This window comes from Pleurodeles waltl, chromosome 5, assembly GCF_031143425.1.
Source record: "Pleurodeles waltl isolate 20211129_DDA chromosome 5, aPleWal1.hap1.20221129, whole genome shotgun sequence".
NCBI lineage: Eukaryota > Metazoa > Chordata > Amphibia > Caudata > Salamandridae > Pleurodeles > Pleurodeles waltl.
The window spans coordinates 1767902388-1767922318 of NC_090444.1; positions in this window are offsets into that span (position 1 = coordinate 1767902388).

Consider the following 19931-nt stretch of genomic DNA (forward strand, 5'->3'; position numbering starts at 1 on the left):
GACCACAGGTTCTCAATGGGGTTCAGATCAGGTGAACAAGGAGGCCATGTCATTAGATTTCCTTCTTTTATACCCTTTCTTGCCAGCCACGCTGTGGAGTACTTGGACGCGTGTGATGGAGCATTGTCCTGCATGAAAATCATGTTTTTCTTGAAGGATGCAGACTTCTTCCTGTACCACTGCTTGAAGAAGGTGTCTTCCAGGAACTGGCAGTAGGACTGGGAGTTGAGCTTGACTCCATCCTCAACCCGAAAAGGCCCCACAAGCTCATCTTTGATGATACCAGCCCAAACCAGTACTCCACCTCCACCTTGCTGGCGTCTGAGTCGGACTGGAGCTCTCTGCCCTTTACCAATCCAGCCACGGGCCCATCCATCTGGCCCATCAAGACTCACTCTCATTTCATCAGTCCATAAAACCTTAGAAAAATCAGTCTTGAGATATTTATTGGCCCAGTCTTGACGTTTCAGCTTGTGTGTCTTGTTCAGTGGTGGTCGTCTTTCAGCCTTTCTTACCTTGGCCATGTCTCTGAGTATTGCACACCTTGTGCTTTTGGGCACTCCAGTGATGTTGCAGCTCTGAAATATGGCCAAACTGGTGGCAAGTGGCATTGTGGCAGCTGCACGCTTGACTTTTCTCAGTTCATGGGCAGTTATTTTGCGCCTTGGTTTTTCCACACGCTTCTTGCGACCCTGTTGACTATTTTGAATGAAACGCTTGATTGTTCGATGATCACGCTTCAGAAGCTTTGCAATTTTAAGAGTGCTGCATCCCTCTGCAAGATATCTCACTATTTTTGACTTTTCGGAGCCTGTCAAGTCCTTCTTTTGACCCATTTTGCCAAAGGAAAGGAAGTTGCCTAATAATTATGCACACCTGATATAGGGTGTTGATGTCATTAGACCACACCCCTTCTCATTACAGAGATGCACATCACCTAATATGCTTAATTGGTAGTAGGCTTTCGAGCCTATACAGCTTGGAGTAAGACAACATGCATAAAGAGGATGATGTGGTCAAAATACTCATTTGCCTAATAATTCTGCACTCCCTGTATATATAGCGGTGGCTGGCTTCAGGCCCTGCAACAACTGAAAATAAAACTAATTGAGCATTTCACTTACACAGTAAGTCTACTGCTCAAATTATGGCTCATCTGACTCCCTCTTGTGCAACCCTCCCCGGCCCTGCACATTTTGTAAACAAACTACAAGAAAGAAATGTGGCTCTTGGGTGCACCTTTGCATTTCAGCGCAAATGTTTTGAATTGAGAAAGTAGCCCTGATGTAAGGCGTCAAGAGGGCGTACCATGCAACCACTCATGGTTTTAGGAGCAAAGCCCTATCTATTAAAAAAAGCAGAGAGAGTTTTGCTCCAAAAATGTACGCCTTCTCAAGGGTGGCGTAATGTTAGATAAAAGATTTATTTTCTCCAAACATTTCCAACTTTGATGGTGTGCGGCACTGTAAAGCACACATACAAATGTGGACATTTTATTAAGCTATGCCTAAGTGCAGTATTTAATGCTGGAAGGGTGCCCTTCCAGGACACAACCTTACAGCATCCATTTTAGGACATCCTCATTCCTCACTCCTCATCCCTACTTCTCATCCCTGCTTCTCATCCATCATCCCTACTTCTCTTCCATCATCCCTACTTCTCCTCCATCATCCCTACTTCTCATCCATCATATATTATCCCTACTTCTCATCCACCATCCCTACTTCTCTTTCATCATCCCTACTTCTCTTCCATCATCCCTACTTCTCATCCCTGCGTCTCATCCATCATCCCTGCTTCTCTTCCATCATCCCTATTTCTCTTCCATCATCCCTACTTCTCATCCATCATACATCATCCCTACTTCTCATCCATCACCCCTGCTTCTCTTCCATCATCCCTACTTCTCATCCATCAACCCTACTCCTCATCCCTGCTTCTCATCCATCATACATCATCCCTACTTCTCACTTCTCATCCATCATCCCTACTTCTCATCCATCATACATCATCCCTACTTCTCATCCATCATCCCTGCTTCTCATCCATCATACATCATCCCTACTTCTCATCCATCATCCCTACTTCTCTTCCATCATCCCTACTTCTAATCCCTCTTCCCTGCTTCTCATCCCTACTTCTCATCCATCATTCCTAATTCTCATGCCTCAGCCATCATCCCTACTTCTCATCCATCATCCCTGCTTCTCATCCATCATACCTGCTTCTCATCCATCATACATCATCCCTACTTCTCATCCATCATCCCTACTTCTCATCCATCATCCCTACTCCTCATTCCTCATCCCTCAGTCATACCAACACATTTTCAGTTTTGTGAAACACATCTTCACACTGATTGGTTTGGAACAGGGATTTTTTTTAACCTTTTTAGTATTTACTAGTGATTGTTTTCAATTTGCACTGCCCACAATCAGACATGAGTGTGACATCTAGTGCATTTAGGTAGTCTGTGGTGTGATGCTCCAAACGTTTCCACTGCAGAGTTTGATTTAATTTTTGTGGGGGTGTGCGGTCACTAGGGTGGGGGCTCCAGGCACTGGCAAGAGGTCTGAACTCTGCTGCAATTAATACGGGACGGGAGGGTCCCGGACACCACCACAAAGTCTGATCTCCGGTGCCATTAGAATGATGGCCCCACTCCCGGCAGCAGGTCTGAACTCCACAGCCAGTGATGCCAAGGGCCGCAGACCCTGGCAGCAGGGTGCAGATGTCACTGGTGTCAAACGGAGGGCCCAGACCCTGGCAGCAGGGTGCAGACGTCACTGGTGTCAAACGGAGGGCCCAGACCCTGGCAGCAGGGTGCAGACGTCACTGGTGTCAAACGGGAGGGCCCGGACACGGGCAGTAGGTCATAAATGTCACTACTTTTGTTAAAACTGAGGTCTCCTGAACATTGGCAGGGGGTCTGATTCCCACCACCATTAGAATGGGGGGACCCAGACACGGGCAGCAGGTCCCAGATACAATGGTAATTAAAACCCAGATGCCCACACAGTGGCAGAACTTGCCATAAAAACTACTTCTGCAGGCAGCGAGCCTGTGGTTGAGGAGCTGAGCTCTGCTGTGTAACACCAGCTGCCTACCCAAGGTGATCTGCAGGGTGGAGGTCAAAAGTTCCTAGGGGCAGAGATATTAAACTGCCAGGCAACGCAGCGCAACAGCCAAAAATGCTGTGGTGCGTTGTGTGACAGGGAGGGAGAAGAGGAGCGCCACATGTGCAGCGATATGGCTCTCTCCTCCCCCTAGCGCCGGCCCTGATTTCAGCTGGCGTGCACCACACACACACACCTTCGTGCCTTAGTGCAAGCGTGTGTGGGTGAATCTAGAATAGGTTTTGTACTAGAAAGGTACCCTTCCAGTACAAAATACTAGGCCTAAGCAACATTTAAAACGTTTGCTACTTTGTGCTATACAGTGCAGCATGCATGCAAAGTAGGAAAAGAAAGGAGAAATGACAACATTTCTTCTTTTAACACCTAGTTTTAAAAGGCGTTATTTTTTTACGCAATATCCTGTCTCACATTTTTGGTAGCTAGAGGTATGCGTCAAAAAGGGTGGGTTGCTGCATAGGAACGCCCATGTAACGCCCGCTTCACGCTAAGTAGTGCAAAGTAGTGTTTTTCGCTGCTTTGGGTTGCTGTTGGTTAATTGCACTGGAAAGTAAATAATTAAAAAAATGTGTGCTGGTTTGCGTCACTTTTATGACGCGAAGCCAGCGTAAAATGTTAGTAAATCACTACCTTAGCTGTTTCCTGACTGCTGTCCCTGGTGCAGTCGTGGCATGGTTTCTACACCAGCAGCGACAGAGACTCAGGGGAAGGAGGGAGCCTGTTTCATACAGTGGTCTAGCTCGAGACGTCCAATGCTCAAAAGGGTGTGGAACGGTTCTCTGCTCACAACACGCACAGATTCAGACATGGGTCCCGTGCTCACTGCGTCACAGGACTCAGGCCATACCTCACTGACAAGGCCCGAGTAGGCGTAAATCAGTCTGCGCGCCCGTGTCCTTGTCTGGGGGAGCACCAGGCCTGCTGCTCAGACTGGACAGTTCCTACAGGGTGGACGAAGACTCTCTTGCATAGGGCCTGTCTCTGTTTCGAGTAGCAGAGTGGGTGAATAATGATGGACTATGAAATGGCCTAAATGCTTGATCGTGGCTGAGATTATTTCAAGAATTCCATTCGTTGCTTTTCTAACAAATTCCTCCCTTATTTGGGTTATGACGCAGATGTAAAAAGCCAGGTAGCTGATGTTGAACTTCACTACAGTTGTGCCAGAGTTTTTTGCTGACAAGCATTTTAGGTCTGGCGTTAGATCTTTTCATTTTAATAAAAGATACATAATATACTTGCATATAGAGGCTTTCAGCCACCTCGCTTCATCCATTGGTCTGTTGTTGTGTCATTCACATTTTGCTTACTCCCGCTCCAGCATATAGCACGGGCTTTGCAAAAACCATAACGAAACAAGAATTGCCAGAAGGCTGGCGGCCAACACCAGACCTGTTGGCTTTGCCAGTGCTTGCTTATATTACATTGTTGTTATGCTGTTATCACAAATTACTGCAGCAGAAATTGTGATAAATGCTGTGCAAGGCGCTAATATTGTTTACCTCTACCACAGTCAATAAATGGTTTTTGCTGTGTTTTTAATTAAATGTGCAGTGTGCAGGGCTGTGAAGCCCTCTCAATATGTGTTTGCACTATACAAGACAATAAATAAAATAATCCACACATCGATTATCCATCACACCATTTAATTGGATCCAAGCTATTATTTCTACATTATCTAACGAAATCCAGCCTGCTCCAAATGAGGACATGGTTTTAAGTTTTAGTTAAATATACTCATCTGTGCTGATTTGTGGTGAGCATACTAACGGTAAAGTGCTATTGCTCAATCACCAAGATAGTTCCATCCTGGACATCCGGCTGCCTCCCTCCTTCCATCTGTACACAACACCGGCGCCCCAACAGTCAAGTCATGTGCCCTTGGGCAAGATAGGTTTTCATGTGATAATATATATTTAGCGGTGGCTGGCTTCAGGCCCTGCAAGAACTGAAAATAAAACTAATTGAGCATTTCACTTACACAGTAAGTCTACTACTCAAATTATGGCTCATCTGACTCCCTCTTGTGCAACCCTCCCCAGCCCTGCACATTTTGTAAACAAACTACAAGAAAGAAATGTGGCTCTTGGGTGCACCTTTGCATTTCAGTGCAAATGTTTTGAATTGAGAAAGTAGCCCTGATGTAAGGCGTCAAGAGGGCGTACCAGGCAACCACTCATGGATTTTGATGCAAAGCCCTATCTATTAAAAAAAAGAAGAGAGAGTTTTGCTCAGTGCTTTAAATGGAAAAATAGAAGTGCAGGTACTCTGTAATAGAGTACCTGCTTGTTTCCGAGAAGTGCCGGTACTCTCCAATTAAAAGTATTACGTTTTTCTTGAGATAAGCCGGTACTCTCCCTCTCAAAATAAAAAAGTGCCGGTACTCAGTACCGGAGAGTACCGGCCCATTTAAAGCACTGGTTTTGCTCCAAAAATGTACATCTTCTCAAGGGAGGCGTAATGTTAGATAAAAGATTTCTTTTCTCCAAACGTTTCCAACTTTGCTTGTGTGCGGTACTGTAAAGCACAGATACAAATGTGGACATTTTATTAAGCTACGTCTAAGTGCAGTATTTAATGCTGGAAGGGTGCCCTTCCAGGACACAACCTATGCTACACATCACCACACATCCTGGTACTAAGGTCATGGACGTCATTTAGGGGTCGCGACCGCTGGTTGCCCTTTGTGACCCCTGGCCCACGTGTGGAACAATTAGTGCTAAAAACACAGTCCTGGCTGGCACTACCAGCGTCCAGCCTCCTTTTCTGATCATTTATTACCACAATTACAGTGATTAAGGATCTATCTTTCACTATTAATGTAATAAAAAAGTGGAGCAGTCGGACCTGGAACGGAGCCTTCTCTGCCATCTTAGGGAAGTAAATTAAAGTACTTTTCAGTGGTTATGAGAGTGCCTGGGTGTGAGAAAGAATTTATGGGGCGTGAGTATGTGTCGGCATGTACCTTATGTGTAGTAAGGTGTGAGAGAACCAGTCATCTTAAGCTTTTGTTACAGGTCTGCACTCACCTGTTTAAACTGTGGAGAAAAAAAAACAAATTATTGGAGTTTTACACCTGGCAACTTCCGGTTGTCCTTGGAGGCTCCTACACTATATCATATTTTCCAAAAGTATTTCCAAGTACAGTCTAGTTTTTAAAAACAAAAAGCACAGCCTAGTTTGCCTTATTCATCGGCGGAGCCAGTAAACAAGATTTTGCTTCTGTAAAATATTTCCTTAGTTTCTATTTTTTTCATATTCTCAATAAAAAAAAACCGTTTTCAACACTATGAACCTTCATTCTCCCTAAATTCGAGATTTCCATGAGCACACGGTGGTCTGTTGTAATCAGATTTTTTTTTACCTTTTTAGTATTTACGAGCGATTGTTTTCAATTTGCACTGCAAACAGACATGAGTGTGACATCTAGTGCATTTAGTTTGTCGGCGGTGTAATGCTCCAAACGTTTCCACTGCAGAGTTTGATTTAATTTTTGTGGGGGTGTGCGGTCACTAGGGTGGGGGCTCCAGGCTCTGGCAAGAGGTCTGAACTCCACTGCCAGTGATGCCAAGGGCCGCAGACCCTGGCAGCAGGGTGCAGACGTCACTGGTGTTAAAACGGAGGGCCCAGACCCTGGCAGCAGGTCATAAATGTCACTACTTTTGTTAAAACTGAGGTCTCCTGAACATTGGCAGGGGGTCTGAATCCCACCACCATTGGAATGGGGGGACCCAGACACGGGCAGCGAGTTACAGATACAATGGTCATTAAAACCCAGATGGCCACACAGTGGCTGTAGGTCAGAACTTGCCATAAAAACTACTTCTGCAGGCAGCGAGCCTGTGGTTGAGGAGCTGAGCTCTGCTGGTTAATACCAGCTGCCTACCCAAGGTGATCTGCAGGGTGGAGGTCAAAGGTTCTTAGGGGCAGAGATATTAAGCTGCCAGGCAACGCAGCGCAACAGCCGAAAATGCTGTGGTGCGTTGCGTGACAGGGAGGGAGCAGGAGAGCGCCACATGTGCAGCGATATGGCTCTCTCCTCCCCTCCCCCTAGCACCCGCCCTGATTCCAGCTGCTGTGCGCCACACACACACCTTCGTGCCTTAGTGCAAGCGTGTGTGGGTGAATCTAGCATAGGTTTTGTACTGGACGGCTAGCCTTCCAGTGCAAACTACTAGGCCTAAGCAACATTTACAACTTTTCCTACCTTGTATGTGGGCTGCACAGTGCAGCACGCATGCAAAGTAGGAAAAGAAAGGAGAAATGACAACATTCCTCCTTTTAATACCTGGTTTTAAAAGGCGTTAATTTTTTTATGCAAAATCCTGTCACACATTTTTCGTAGCTATGGTTATGCGTCATAAAGGGTGGGTAGCTGCATTGGAACGCCCATGTAACGCCCGCTTCACGCTAAGTAGTGCAAAGTAGTGTTTTGCGCTGCTTTGGGTTGCTGTTGGTTATTGCACTGGAAAGAAAATAACTAAAAAAATATCTTGTGCTGGTTTGCGTCACTTTTATGACGCAAAGCCAGTGTAAAATGTTAGTAAATCACTCCCTTAGCTGTTTCCTGACTGCTGTCCCTGGTGCAGTCGTGGCATGGTTTCTACACCAGCAGCGACAGAGACTCAGGGGAAGGAGGGAGCCTGTTTCATACAGTGGTCTAGCTCGAGACGTCCAATGCTCAAAAGCGCGTGGAACGGTTCTCTGCTCACAACACGCACAGATTCAGACATGGGTCCCGTGCTCACTGCGTCACAGGACTCAGGCCATACCTCACTGACAAGGCCCGAGTAGGCGTAAATCAGTCTGCGCGCCCGTGTCCTTGTCTGGGGAGCACCAGGCCTGCTGCTCAGACTGGACAGTTCCTACAGGGTGGACGAAGACTCTCTTGCATAGGGCCTGTCTCTGGTTCGAGTAGCAGAGTGGGTGAATAATGATGGACTATGAAATGGCCTAAATGTTTGATAGTGGCTGAGAATATTCCAAGAATTCCATTTGTTGCTTTTCTAACAAATTCCTCTCTTGGCAGATGTAAAAAGCCAGGTAGCCGATGTTGAACTTCACTACAGTTGTGCCAGAGTTTTTTGCTGACAAGCATTTTAGGTCTGGCGTTAGATCTTTTCATTTTAATAAAATATATAGAATATACCTGCGCATAGAGGCTTTCAGCCACCTCACTTCATCCATTGGTCTGTTGTTGTGTCATTCACATTTTGCTTACTCCCGCTCCAGCATATAGCACCGGCCAGTGGGTCCGCCTCCTTGAGCCACTGATAACTTCACTTTGAGGGAATCAGTTTTGGTCTCTTACAAATACCACTTCCTTTCCTTTACCTTTCCTTCCTTTGTCTTCGTTTCCTTTCCTCTTTCTTTCTTCTTTCCTTCTCAAAGGCAAGAGGCTCGCAGCCAATGCCAGACTGATTGAATTTTTTGGTCTGTGTTAGCCAAGGCCTTTTGATTTTGCTAAAATTATGTGGATAACGTAGTTACTTATAGGGGTTTCAGCCGGACCTCATCCATTCGCCTGGCGTTGGTATCATTACCATTTTACTTCCACCCACTCCAGCATGCATTAAGGGGCAGTGCACCAGCCCACTCACTCACTACGAGTTACGCACGCCGCCCTTTCACACGAAGACGTCCACACACACACACACACACAGTAGTTCCCTTCAGTGTCAGGGAGTAGTAGGTTAAGGTGTGTTTTTTGGGGAGCCTGTAGCAAATTACTTTTTTGGTTCAATGAGGGCCCGGCATAGTCCCAAAGTTTTGCAAAAACGATGACAAAATGAAGCAAGAATTGCAAGAAACACCAGACCTATTGGCTTTGCCAGTGCTTGCTTATATTACATACTTGTTATGCTGCCATCACAAATTACTGCAGCAGAAATTGTGATAAATGCTGTGCAAGGCGCTAATATTGTTTATCTCTACCACAGTCAATAACTTGTTTTTGCTGTGTTTTTAATTAAATATGCATTGTACAGGGCTGTGAAGCCTACTCAATATGTGTTTGCACTATACAAGACAATAAATAAAATAATCCACACATCGTTTATCCATCACACCATTTAATTAGATCCACGCTAATTTTTCTACACTATCTAACGTAATCCAGTGATAGAGCGTTCCGTACTAATAATTTACCTGTGTTTGGACGCTCTTCGGGTCGATGAATCTTTTGACTAAGTGTGGGACTCTCTTCACCCGAGATCAATCAATTTAATCTAATCAATAATCAATAACGAACATAAGCAATACCCTGATCAACATAACACTTAACAATTAATCCAGAAAACATTTCGGCGAACCATGACCTTTCGGCCATGAATAACCACACCAGTTTATTCAAAGTTAATGAATTTATTTCCCTATATTAACAAAGCTAGCACAATATAGATGTGTCTCAACACCAATTGATATATGTAAATGAACATTAATAGCTGTCCATAACGGCGGAAAAGATGCAATCTATGCAGTATTTGAATAACAATGCATTCGATAATAGCAACGCAAACCACTAAAACTATAATCTGTAATGAGCTAATTGAATACATTAGTCAGCATAACAAGGTCTCAAATTGCATCATGCACCAATGATTCCTCATCTAACCTCGAATTAGCATCTGCATGTGGGACTTCATGCAAAAACAATTTAGCAACATTAATTTAGAAAACTCCTAGCTAGGGCTCTTATCAAAATCAGCAGTTGGTTACCTAAAAGAAACACAATGCAATTGTACAATTTCCTTTCATATTTACCAATTACAATCAGCATTCAAGGAAGTCTTCGTCTCACAGGTGCCGGTTTTCCGATCAGCATGGGACGGGGCAAAGGGGCAAAGTGGACGGGGCAATTGCCTCACGGCGGCAAGATAAACTACTACTTCATGCAAAGGGCAGTTCAAAGTTAAAGTCTCTAGGGCAAGAATTATTTAAAGTCTCTTTCTCTCGATTAGAGAAAGCATCAAAGTCTCATTCAAAATTGCATCGGACATCAATTGGCATCGTAGATGATGGCTAAATGACGAAGTCAGCAAGATGGGCCATAATGGCTGCAATGTCTGATGGCCTCAATAGGTGCAATGGGTAATGGACGAGTAATGGCTGCTTTCTTCTCGTGCACTGGGTTTAAATAAACAACAGTTCAAATCCAGTAGGGTCTTCCATTGGAGGGTTCATAGGTTGGCTTCAAATTGTCCAATCAAAAACAACAGTTCTCAAGCTTCTACCTAGGCATACATTATCCTTGGAGACGGGTACGTAAGTTGCAACATATTATACCAATTAACTCACTTTCAGAGCTTCCATTGTCCGCACCTGCAGATTGACCTTGGAGCAAAGAAGAAGATGCCAGGCTGGCACGAAACCTTAAAGATAAGCATGTGAACCGGTCTCACTGGAAAAGTACAGCTTCAAGCAGAAATACACGTTTATTAGCACATTAGAAAAACACGAGCATCTAAACCGTGAGACCAGGCAACTAGGCCGAAGCCTCCACTAAAGTAATGCTAAGCTAAAACATTTCGAACAAGCAAATCATAGCACACGTTTACGGTTATGTCAGATTCGTACAATTCTAATACATCACGTTATATAAAGCACGCTTATAAATGTTGGCAAACTACTCTGAGGGCACATTTGTCCCCGTACAATCTTTATTAGTTCGGTTAAAGTCACACTTGATTACTGCAGTACTACGTTTATGCGCTAATAAATGTAAAACCTTCATTTCCGCGTCATCACCAGCCTGCCTCAAATGAGGACATGGTTTTAAGTTTTAGTTAAATATACTCATCTGTGCTGATTTGTGGTGAGCCTACTAACGGTAAAGTACCATTGCTCAATCACCGAGATATTTCCATCCTGGACATCCGGCTGCCTCCCTCCTTCCAGGTGTACACAACACCGGCGCCCCAACAGTCAAGTCATGTGCCCTTGGGCAAGATAGGTTTTCATGTGATAATATATATATAGCGGTGGCTGGCTTCAGGCCCTGCAACAACTGAAAATAAAACTAATTGACCCTTTCACTTACACAGTAAGTCTACTACTCAAATTATGGCTCACCTGACTCCCGCTTGTGCAACCCTCCCCGGCCCTGCACATTTTGTAAACAAACTACTTGAAAGATATGTGGCTCTTGGGTGTACCTTTGCATTTCAGTGCAAATGTTTTGAATTGAGAAAGTAGCCCTGATGTAAGGCGTCAAGAGGGCGTACCAGGCAACCACTCATGGATTTTGATGCAAAGCCCTATCTATTAAAAAAAAGAAGAGAGGTCTTTGTTCCAAAAACGTACACCTTCTCAAGGGGGGCGTAATGTTAGGTAAAAGTTTTCTTTTCTCCAAATGTTTCCAACTTTGATGGTGTGGGGTACTGTACAGCACACATACAGATTTGGACATTTTATTAAGTTATGTCTAAGTGAACTGCTGTATTTAAATCTGGAAGGGTGCCTTTCCAGGATATAACCTATGCTACACATCACGCACACATCCTGGTTCTATGGTCATGGACGTCACTTAGGGGTCGACAGGGTCGCAGCTGCTACCCCTGGCTTGCCCTTTGCAACCCCTGGCACTGACTTTGCGACCCTTGGCCCAGAAGTGGAACAAGTAGTACCAAAAACACAGTCCTGGCTGGCACTACCAGTGTCAGGATCCAGCCTCTTTTTCTGCTAATTTTTTATTACAATAATAGCGAATGATGATCTATCTTTCACTATTAATGTAATAAAATAAAGTGGAGCAGCCGGATCTGGAACAGAATCTTCTCTGCCATCTTAGGTAAGTCAATTAAAATACTTTTCAGTTTGTTATGTGAGTGTGTGTGAGCATGTATGTTAGTAAGTGGGATAGTGTGTGTGTGTGTGTGTGAAGCGAGTGAGATAGTACTGGTGAGTAAGAGTGAGCAAGAGAGTTCAAATGAGTGAGTCAAGGTAAGAGTGAGGGCATGTATTGTGATGTCATGAGGGTTAAGGTCATGTGACATCACTTCCTGTGACATCATTAAGGTCAAAGGATGTATGATGTCACTTCTGCTACCCCTTTCATTTTGGTGAACAAACGCCCCGACTATGGTGCTAGGGTGGATGGGTCTTGGGGGGAGGGGGCTGGGGTAGAGAGAAAGACCCTACCTTCAGTGCCACTACCTGCCAGAGCCTCTGACCATTTCTGCATGCTGCCCACCTGGCCAGGATACAGAAAGAAATAGCAGAAGGTATGCCAAAACACTGAAATGGTGAAAATTCGGAGTACCAACTGGATTGGCAGTCCATTTTTCTATGTTGGTTGGAAATAAAAGGAGGAATAAGATACCATTTCCTACGTTCAGACTGAGATTGCATCAGTGAAGGAGTTGACAAGGAATCCTAGGGGCATACTCGACTCAGCCTCCCCCAGACCTCACCTTCCTGACCGAGACCTGGATGAACCCCTCCTCAGCGCCTGACATCGCCATAGCCATCCCGGATGGCTACAAGATCACCCGCAGGGAACGCTCCAACAAACCAGGAGGAGGCATCGCCATCATCCACAAGAACAACCTCAGGATCACGACCAACACCAAAGACACCCTCAGCACCGCCGAGCTCCTATACTTCCAAATCCACACTGACCCAAACACCATCCTTCGAGAGACCCTGGTCTACAGGCCCCCCGGCCCACGAAAGCAATTCAGCGACTCCATTACCGACATCATCAGCACGCACGCTCTCGTATCCACTTACTACATACTCCTCGGAGACTTAAACTTCCACCTCGGGAACACCAACGACAACAACACCGCTACCCTGCTCGACAACCTCTCCAACCTCGGCCTCAAACAGCTCGTCACGAGACCAACCCACTCCGCAGGACACACACTCAACACTATTTTCTCCGCCAGCAATCATGTCTCTTTCAGCCACACCACCGAACTCCACTGTCAGACCACCCCTGCATCCACTTCTCCTTCAAGAAACCAACAACACACCACCACCCACAACGGATCCCCCACCGCAGTTGGAACAAGGTCACCGAAGACCAACTTATTGCGACCCTCTCCCAGAACCCACCCATCGACACCACTGACACTGATGAGCTGCCCACAACTTCAGGCAATAGGTCAACACCTGTGCCAATACTCTCACCCCAATCAAGAATCCCTCCAATAGACGCGCCAACAGAAAGGCCTTCTGGTTTACCGCCGACCTCCATGAATCTAAGCAAAGCTGCCAAAGACTCGAAAGAAAGTGGCGCCAAGATCAGACTCTGGACAACCACACAGCCTTCAAAAACGCCATCCGCAGACACCACCAACTCCCCCAAGCCGCCAAAAGAGCCGCCTTCAAAGACCAAATCCACAACAATGCACACAGCCACAAGGAGCTCTTCAACGTCGTGAAGGAACTCCCCAACCCCAGCTCCAACGTCGACATCCCGCCATCCCAAGACCTCTGCGACTCCCTAGCCTCCTACTTCCACCGCAAGATTGCAGACACCCACGACAGCTTCAGCACCCAGACCCCCTCTGGCAACCACCAACACCACAGATTCACCTCCGACCAACCTCCTGCTCTCCTGAACCCCCGTCAACGACAACGACACCACCAAAATCATGAACGCCATCCACTCCGGCTCTCCATCTGACCCCTGCCCTCACCACATCCTCAACAAAGCAAGCTCCGTCATCGCACCCCAACTACGGAAGATCATCAACAGCTCCTTCGAGTCCGCCACCTTCCCAGAGAGCTGGAAACACGCCGAGATCAACACCCTCCTCAAAAAATCGAAGGCAGACCCAAAAGACCTCAAGAACTTTCGGCCTATCTCCCTGCTCCCCTTCCCGGCAAAAGTCATTGAGAAGGCCATCAACAGACAACTAACCCGCTTCCTAGAGGAGAACCGCACCCTGGACCCTTCCCAATCCAGATTCTGCAGCAACCACAGCACCGAAACCGCCCTCATCGCCGCCACCGCTGACATCAGAACCATACTGGACAGCGGCGAAACCACAGGCCTCATCCTCCTGGACCTCTCAGCTGCGTTCGACACCCTACGCTCACGTCTCAGCAATGTTGGAATCCGCGACAGAGCCCTAGACTGGGTCACCTCCTTTCTCACCAGCAGAACCCAAAGAGTCCGCCACCCTCCATTCTGCTCAGAGGCCACCAAAATCATCTGCGGCAAACCCCAAGGTTTGTCCCTCAGCCCGACCCTCTTCAACGTCTACATGGGCGCGCTCGCTAACATCGTCCGATCCCACAACCTCAACATCATCTCATACGCTGACGACACCCAGCTGATCCTCTCCCTCACCAAGGACTCCGCCAAGACCTACCTCCACGAAGGAATGAAGGCCATCGCTGAATGGATGAAGAGCAGCTGCCTCAAACTCAATTCCGACAAGACGGAAGTCCTTATCTTCGGCTCCACCCCCTCCGCATGGGATGACTACTGGTAGCATGCCACTCTCGGAACCGCTCGGACTCCCACCGACCACGCATGCAACCTAAGATTCATTTGGACCCCTCACCATCCATGACCCAGCAAGTCAACGCCATCTCCTCCTCCTGCTTCAATACCCTCTGCATGCTCCGAAAGTCTACAAATGGATACCCACTGAAACCAGAACAGTCACCCAAGCCCTTGTAAGCAGCAAGCTGGACTACGGCAATGCCCTCTATGCAGGAACCATGGCCAAACTCCAGAAGAGGCTGCAACACATCCAGAACACCTCAGCACGCCTCATCCTGGGCATCCCCCGCCACTGCTACATCACAGACCACCTGAAAGACCTGCACTGGCTCCCAGTCAACAAGAGAATTACCTTCAAACTCCTCACCCACGCACACAAAGCACTGCACAACACCAGACCAGAATACCTCAACAAACGACTCTCCTTCTACACCCCAACCCGGCATCTCCGTTCCGCTGACCTCGCCCTCGCAACCGTCCCACGTGTCCGCAGAACTACAACCGGCGGTAGATCATTTTCACACCTCGCTGCCAAAACGTGGAACACTCTTCCCAACCACCTGCGCCAGGCCAAAAACCTCCTTACCTTCAGGAAACTTCCTGGCTGCTCGAGCAGTAGCAGCACCCCCCCCTTCTTCTCCCCCTCCCCTCCTCAGCGCCTTGAGACCCTCATGGGTGAGTAGTGCGCTTTACAAATCCCCTGATTGATTGATTGCATATTTATGAGCCCCTTCCACCACAGTTGCATAACATTTTATTACACAATGACGGTGCAAACCTTGAACGCATATCTATGAGGCCATGCAAAGCCACTTTGCATGGCTTTGAATGGCCTCAGATATGGAGCAATGCAGATCGCTGCATTGCCTTACTCTGTGCAAATGAGGCGTTCCATGGCCATTGCAGGCCATGCAACACCCATAGATTTTAATGCATCCCCAGAGATTCCACAGCTTGTAAATATTACCTCCCAAGGGGAGGCACAAGAAGAAGAAATATCTTTATTTCTCCTTATTTTTTTCCTTTTCTGCAGTCCACATACAAAAAGAAAAAAGACTCCAAGGATTGTTTTGTGCAGGAAGGTGCCCCTTCTTGCACAAAATAATCTGGTATGCAACACCATGGTGCAAGGGTGATGGCATTGGCGCTAGGCTGCCAAAACAGCATCAGCGCAATGGGAATGAACAGGAATGCACTGAATGTCAGATACAGAGCATTCCTGCCCTTTACCTTTGACGCAGGGCAGCGCAACAAGGTGACTTTCTGCACTGCCCTGCGCCAAAAGCCCATAACGATGGGCCCTAATCTGTCGAAATAAATGTGGGCGGTCCCCACCAGTACCCACCAGCGCAAATTGACCAAAGTTAATAAATGCATTTTAACAATGCGTGTTCCAGGGGTACTGGGCACCGTGTTCTTTGCTCCTAGTTTTTATTTTGCAAATAAATGCATTGGGCAGTCAGTGCTTAATTTGTGCTTGCTGTATTTGGTGCTGAGCACCAGCACTTATTTTTTAGGGCTGGCGCTTATTCTTCTGCCTCAGGCATTTGCTGTGAGCAAAAGACACATATGGGACAGACTGAGGAAGAGAAAAACGAAAAAGCGTCACAATGGGAGAAAGAAAACAGCTGCAAGAGTGAGCTGGAGGAGCAGGGAGTGGCTGTAAATGGATTCAAGAGGACCGAGATGGCTTCAAGATTACGCTGCCTCAGTATTCCGTGCTCCCACATTTAATTGCAGCAGCTGCGTGTTTAATACGAGGGCTTTGAGCACTGGCACGTTTTTATTTACAAATTAAGCACTGTGGGCATTCCTAGTTTCATTTGCTTCAATTACGGAATACATTTTGCAATGGTTTGCAAAGGAAGAGTCTGGGGCGAGATACACAGTGCCCAATTCACAAAGAAGTCTGCATGTATAAGTTTGGCTTACACATGCTAATTGGCTTTTTGTTTGCAAGTGGCAAAACCACGTTTCCATTTCAGGAGCGCACTTTTGCACTCACAAAATAATTTACTCACACAAAGGTTTCTGTGTGTCTATATGTACTCATTGGGTCAGGGAGAAAGCTATGGGGCAGGAATGCCACCGGAGTTTGTATACACCGGTAACCTTATGTTTGTGGGTATTAATAAACCAATTTTCTACCCACTTCGGCCCTAGAAAAGGGCAGAGATTTACTCGTCATTGGTAAATCTATCACAGTGAGAGGGTGAAGGGAACACTCCAAAAGATTGGTGGTGGTGTAGGGGCAGTGGTTTCCCCCCAGGGGCAAATGTTTTTCCCATGGAAAAAAATGAATCGATTACCCAGTGCATATGTATTAGCAACGCAGATTTTCTCATTTGAAAAACATACATATGTATATTTTCGCATCAGAAAATTGAAACGTACAAAACAATTACCAGCGTTACACCTGGAAGCCTGCACTTCCCGCCCATTTCCTGGTGTACTTCTGGGAACGTTTGTGAGTTCTCAAAAGTCTTAACTTTGCACTCATTCAAGGGTGTTCGCCTGTAGTTGATCTGACGGAACTTGAGAATCTAGCCCACAATGTTTAATGGCCATGGACGATCTTATAAACCAATGTCCCACTTGTTAGTGATAAATGAATATAACCGAGTGTAGAGCAGGCCCTGTGCCAGCTCCCCCTTGCACTCTCTCTGGCTCAACTGCCAGCACTCTGCCCCTTCTCTGCCCCGCACGCACCGTTCCCTCCCTGTGTGTCCATCTTCTTGTTTCCCCTCTGTCATTGATTGTCTGTTCGTTCCCCCTGTGTCAGTCAGTTTTTGTTATCCACGGGTTGTGCCCTTATTGTCTGTTTCCCCTCTTACTGTTAGTTTCTTTGTTTCCCCTTTGCTTAGTTTGTCATCCACTATTGTGCATTTCTTTTTGTCTGTCTGTTTCCCTTTTGCTCATGTTCCATTGTCTGTGCCGCACCTTTTTTCCCACTGCTCCCTTTCCCGCGCTCTGGGCACCCACCGGCCCCGCCTACTGTCATCCGCGCCCTGTTCTCCCCAGGACCTACTTAATGGAGGCCACAGTGCGGCTGCATCACTTGAGTGCCAAAGGCAAGCCCGTCTGTGCCTGGACCATGCCCAGCAGCAGGAACCCTGGACCTTTGCCCACCATCTGCTACTCCTCCACTGAACTTTGAGCCCTGGACCCCAGACAAGAGAACAACTGCTGCAGCTCCTCCCCAAGCAAAACAGAAGGACCTTTTACCTGTCAACATCGCCGCTTCTCCTGCCACTCAGGGCTGACTGTCCACACGGGATCCCCCGCCACACCCCACCAGAATACCGCAAATGCTCCGGAACCACTGCAGTGCATTCTCCTTAACGCCTGATCCCTCTGCAAACATGCCACGGAAATCTGGGACACCATCACCACTGTCACGCCGACATAATTTTCATCACAGAGACATAGCTCAGCCCCTCCTCAAACCCGACATATCCTCTAAGACACCAGATGGCTACAAGATGATACACCGAGACCACACCAACACACACGGAGGAGGTATCGCCATTATCCATAAAGAAACCACTCAATGCACCACCACCAATGATGACCCCACACCCAACATGGAACACCTCAACTTCCAACTTGTAATAAACACCAAGGCCACCATCAGAGGCACCCTTTGCCTACTACCCCCAATGGCCCTGGCCTACCTTCTGCAATTGCCCCCTAGCCATCAACTCCACACACTGTATCCTAACTGGCTACCTCAATTTCCACCTCAATGACCCAACAACATCAACAAAGCAGGACACACACTGGACCCGATCTTCACATCCAGGGACAGAATTGGATACAGCCACACCAAGGAGATCACATGGTCTAACCACACCATTGTCCACTTCACCATCAAAGGGGCCCAGAACAGCACCACCATAGCCCCAAAAAACAGCTCACCACAGCTGGGGTAAAGTGACGGAGACCCAGTGGACAAAGGCCCTCAGTGCCACCCAACCAGAAGCTGTGCCAAATCTAGAACAGGCCGTCTGCAACTTCTCCACCTGGATCATCAAATGTGCTAACAAAGTCGCCCCACTGTAGCCAACCAGAACCAACAAACCATCAAGACAAGGCAGCTGGTACACCCAGAACTCAAATAGATCAAACGCCACTGCAAATGTATAGAGAAACAATAGCTCACCACCACAGACACCTCCTACCAAACCACGTACAAAACAGCCCTCAATAACTACTACCAACGCATCACGGATGCCAAGAAATCAGCCCTCACGAGCCGCATCAAAACAATCACCAACTGCACAAGAGAACTCAGTCAATCAACCATTTTTAAACTGCCCTACTCATCCATAGGGTATCAAGATGCTGAGGAGAATGCCCTCAGGGTTCAGTCGAAGAGCCAGGTCTTCAGGGCTTTCTTGAATTGAGGTAGCGATGGCGACTGTCTGATGTGGAGAGGTAGGGTGTTCCAACCTTTTGCTGCCAGGTAGGTGAACGATATTCCTCCTGCAGAGGACTTTTTTTTGCGGGCTATGGCAGCGAGCGACTGCTGGGAGGAATGGAGAATTCTGGAAGGGGAGTACCAGGTGATACTGTGGTTGAGGTAGCTGGGTCCGATGTTGTGGAGGGCTCTGTAGGCATGTACAGGAGTTTGAAGTTGATCCTCTTCTCGACGAGGAACCAGTGGAGGTCTCTTAGGCGTCCTGTGATGTGTTCTCTGCAGGGGATGTTCAGGGAGAGTCTGGCGGCAGAGTTTGTTGCAGCTTGCTCAGGTTCATCTTGGTGGTACCGGCATAAAGGGTGTTGCCGTAGTCAAGTCTCCCTGTGATCAAAGCGTGTGTGATAGGTTTGCGGCAGTTGCTAGGTATACATCTGAAAATCTTCCGTAGAAGTCGGAGGGTGTGGAAACAGGTAGATGCGACGGAATTGACCTGTCTGGTCATGGTGAGTACTGTGTCGAGGATGATGCTGAGGTTTCGTGCGTAGTCTATGGGGGTTAGCGGGGCTGCAGAGTGTTGAGGGCCACCAAGAGGAAGGTACCACGATGAGGATCTCGGTCTTGTCGGAGTTCAGCTTAAGGCAGCTCTCCTTCATCCAAGCGATGACTGCTTCCATCCCGTCTTTGATGTTCTTCCTGGCTGTTGAGGGGGTTTCAGTCAGGGAGATGATGGTCATGTAGATGTTGAACAGTGTGGGGCTCAATGGGGATACTTGGGCTACTCCACAGCTGATTTCTGTAGGTTCTGACAGGTGTGGTGGGAGCCTGACTGTCTGTGTTCTGCCTGTCAGGAAGGAGTGTATCCATCAAAGGGCCTTGCAGCGTATGCCTGCTGTGTGGAGTCTGGCGCATAGGGTGCGGT